This window comes from Poecilia formosa, unplaced genomic scaffold (assembly GCF_000485575.1).
Source record: "Poecilia formosa unplaced genomic scaffold, Poecilia_formosa-5.1.2 Scaffold1257, whole genome shotgun sequence".
Classification (NCBI taxonomy): Eukaryota; Metazoa; Chordata; class Actinopteri; order Cyprinodontiformes; family Poeciliidae; genus Poecilia; species Poecilia formosa.
In genome coordinates, this window is record NW_006801196.1 from 12,216 (window position 1) to 16,665 (window position 4,450).

Sequence of the window (4,450 nt, forward strand, 5' to 3'; positions counted from 1 at the left end):
TTTTACATATTTGTTGAAACTGTCACTATGTCGTGACAGTAAGGTATGAGACAGATAATCTTTGAAAAACTTGAGGTCCTCTGCTTTCTCCCAGTGCTAACTAGAAACAACCAGTCAGATCCTAGAGGCGGGTCTTAGCCCTGTCAATCACAATATTGTGAGCATTGCTGGATTTTCTGATCATAGGTATGTTTTGCTATACGAATGGCCACGGGGTTTCGGTTGGCTGTTGTTGGCTTGAGCACCTCTGCACTTAATTGCAGCATTTTGTGCCGTTAGCACGTCTTGTAGCTAGATATTTGCCTTTACCATCTCATGCTAAAGGCATCAAATGCTACGATGCTAAGAAATCCAGGTGTCTGATTTGCCCCTGGGGTGTGGTGATGGGCATTCTAGGCTGTACAAGTGGTACATGTCTTCATGACCTCAGATAAGCAAAAACATGAGTAGACGTATCTAAAATAATTATAATTGGCAAAATGTTTATGTTGATGTTAATGAGTCATATAATATGTTTTTGGAAATATTTGAAAGAATTTATAATTATTAATGTCCCCTTAAAGAACATAAACAAACATCCAAAAATAGATTGACTCCCTGGATAACAAAGAGTTTGGAGAGAGCATGTAAAAAGAAAAACAAGTTATATAAGTTTTTCATTAAGTAACTCAGGAAAAAGGAGACAAATATAAAAAATATAAAAATAAGTTAACAACATTGCTGTGGAAGCAAAAACAGAATTATTATGATAGACTACTGCAAAAATATTGTAATGATATTAAGGGTACTTGGAATATAACTAATAGTATTGTTAAAAATAACAAAGATAGAGACTTTCCAATACGTATTAAACATAACATTCAGGGAAAAAACAGAGGATATTGTTGAAGTCTTTAATAAGTGTTAATATTGGTCCTAATTTAGTCAATGAATTGCCAAAGGCTAGAGATGGAAAATATAATTATACATTTGATAATACTGGAAATATTAATACAATAGTGAGTGAAAGTTATGTAATAGATGTAGTTAAAACATTTAAAAATAAGAAATCCAAAGATTGTAATGTTATTGACATGGCTATCATGAAAGAGGTCATTTCTAGTATTATTAAGCCTCTCACTTATATTTGTAACAGATCATTTTTAACTAGAACTTTTCCTGACAAAATGAAGAGTAACAGATTACAATATGTACAAAATAACAACACAAAGTCACAGACTTTGTGTTGTTAAAGTCACAAAGTCTTCCTCAAGGGTCAGTCCTAGGACCTAAATTATTTATACTTTACTTAAACAATAGTTTTGCAGTATCCAATATTTTGAAGTTTATAATGTTTGCGGATGACACAAATTAATTTTTTTCTGGAAAAAATATGGGTGAAATAATAAAAACAGTAGAAAAAGAGTTAACTGAGTTGAAAACATGGTTTGATTACAATAAGTTGTCATTAAATGAAGGAAAAACTAAATTCAAGGTATTCTCTGGTAATCAGATCTATAATAATGTAAAGTTTTGCATCAATGGAGTTGAAATTGAAAGAGTATATGATACAAATTTTTTAGGAATTATTATAGACAATAAACTCAGTTGGAAGCCTCACATAGAATATTAGAAATAAAGTTGCAAAAACTATTTGAATATTGTTTAAAATAAAAGATTTAGTAAATGTTAAAGACTTGCATATTATATATTCCTCTTTGGTTTTGCCTTATTTGTCTTATTGTTCAGAAATCTGGGGAAATGCAAGTAAAACAAACTGATATATTAGTTAAGTTGCTTATTAATAAGGTGGGATACCGTGAACCAACTGATAAACTCTTCATTCAATGTAATGCATTAAAATTTAAAGATATAATTTATATAATAATACTGGAAATAATGTATGAAGCATTGAACAAAAGTCTTCCTTCTGGTGTTCAGAAATTATTTAAATTGAGAGAGAATAAATATCATGTGAGGTTTGTTTATATTTGAATGTGCAAAAGAGAAGAGCCAGGTAAAATCTAGATGCATTTCAGTTATTGGTGTGAAACTGTGGAATGAATTGAATGATGATTTTAAGTTATGTCCTTTCTTGGTGAGCTTTAAAAGAGCTCTAAAATGTTGGGTGTGCTGTGGTGGTGCAGGGGTTAAGCACAACCCACTTATGGAGGCCTTAGTCCTCGACTCAGCTGTCGCAGGTTTGATTCCTGGCCTTGGTGACCTTTGCTGCATGTCTTCCCTCTTCTCTCATTACTCACTTTCCTGTCAATTAACTATCAAATAAAGGCCAAAAGAAAAAGCTCTAAAATGTAAAATGATAACATCTTACACTGTAAAGTAGATTTACATATGTATTGTGAAGATATCTTGGTAGGTTGTTGTATAAAATAGGGTAGGCAAGAATAAACTTGGCTTCAGCCTATTCTGTTTTTTGGTAAATTATGGGTGTATTTATTGTTGTTTTTTTTTTTGTTTCCTGTGTTTAATGTGGACAATTTACCAAACCTGACTGACTGATTGATTGATAAAACTCACGTGATTGTGCTTAGGGTTGGGGTAGTCACAGATGTCTTTTGGAAAAACAGAGCGCATTAAAAATTTCACTTCTTCGGGGTAAACATAGGTGGGCTGGAAGTGGTTCTCCTCGTTAACACCAACCCCATGAAAGATCTGAAGCAGAAAAAGATGATACAAAGCACAAAAGCAAAATTATATTATTAAATATGAATTTATATATAAAATTATATAAAATTTAAGTAAATATTATACTATTTATTGGGGATTAAACATTTGTATTTCTATTTATACGTTATGTTTACTGCTTAGTTTATGGTTTGATAGGAAATGATTGCATTTAACATCTTACTCTTTCTTCAACCTTTATTTAAACAGAATAAAACTTCTTGACATCAAAGATCTCTTTTACATGAGTGTCCTGACAAATTAATGAAACACCCTCACGAGTTCTTGTGGAACAATATAGTGACCTGCAGTACAATCACCACTAATGGGGAGTGGTAGGAGGCCCTCAAATCCTCATTTTACCAAACCTATGTGGAAATTTGACTGCCATAAGTCGAGAGCGCACATTTTGAGTCTGAAAGCAGTCACTCAAAACTTGTGAGTGATTCTATAATTGGAGATACATTTGGCACTTCAAGAAATGACAAAAAAAAAATTCTTAAAAAGTTTCTTAGGTAGTCTATTGAAAAGGCATTAAACTTTTAAAAAATCTGTAATTGCCAAACATTAGCTACATATTTTATCATTTTTTCTCAGAAAAAACGTATGTTTTGCGCTATGTTATGTCAACTCTATTACGGACAATATAGACAGTGAGTGAAAAAAACAATAAATTCTAGCAGACTAAAATATTTTTATTCCATTACACCAAGTGTCCTACTACCCCAATACTTTAAATTGAGATGTTTTACTTAAAAATACATTTTAAAAAATCAAAACATACTCAACTTTTCAGAGTTATTTGCATAGGGTCAAACGTTTTTCATTAAAACTCATTGAAAACCATCATTCTTTTAGAAATAAAATTGGTCAGTAATACTAAATCACAGCAGAAGTCAACCAACAATGTATATGGTGCTCTGGACAAGTTTTCTTTTTTTTTATTTTGTGAAAGTATGTCATAAACCTGTCAACTCTGTTACCTAACAGAGTTGGTGTTAGTAACAGAATTGACAGGATCAGAATAATTTAGAACTGAAAACTCTGTTACCCTGTTTGGTAACAGAATTGACAATTTAAAATTTTTTATTAAAAAGTCCACTTGAGTGTAGAAATTCTGAAAAAACATGACACCACTGAGATAATGGTTTAAAAACCATTAAATAAACTTGTCTCTGATCAAAAATCTGTGGTATTTTTCTCATGATACTTTGGTAACAAGATTAACATTGAAAACAATAACCCCTGGTGATTGTGATTTTTAAACTAAAATATTTCCCAGAGAATGGCACATAGACCTCTGTGTGTTTGGGGTCTTTTCAGTAAAAGTAAGTGACCTACCTTTATGCAGTTTATATAGCTGTAGAAGGAAATTTCACAGATTTACGGGGACAAAACCACATGGTAACAGAGTTGACAAAAAATTCTCGGACACATATTTTTTCAAAAATAAGGGTATTTTGAGTTAATTTAATGTGATGTTATTAAATTGACCATTTAGGCAGTTTAAAAAAAGATAGAAAAAACAAATTCACCAAAGAAAAATAATAAAACATAGGTTTTTGCATCATTTTTCAGGTTAAAAAAGACAGTACCCAACTCGGACGACAAGAAGTCTTGGTTTTTCAGCTATATAAAACAATTTTAAATGTATTTACTTAAATGTTTTTACTTGTTAAATATTATGATCCATTAAAATGAGTAATAAATTACAAAACATTTAAAAAATTGAAATATTTTAATATACCAGACCAAAAATAATGACTCTGGACATCAAATGTATCTA

At 31.0% G+C, this 4,450-nt stretch overlaps 1 long non-coding RNA gene across 1 annotated transcript in view; it reads right to left on the minus strand.

Moving 5' to 3' along the window:
- LOC103132733 (uncharacterized) overlaps positions 1-2,673 on the minus strand; it is a 6,901-nt gene extending 4,228 nt beyond the window's left edge. Inside the window, exon 1 of the long non-coding RNA XR_475611.2 lies at positions 2,518-2,673. This is a non-coding gene — a long non-coding RNA (uncharacterized LOC103132733). The remainder of the gene's footprint in view (positions 1-2,517) is intronic.
- Between the last annotated feature and the right edge of the window lie 1,777 nt (positions 2,674-4,450).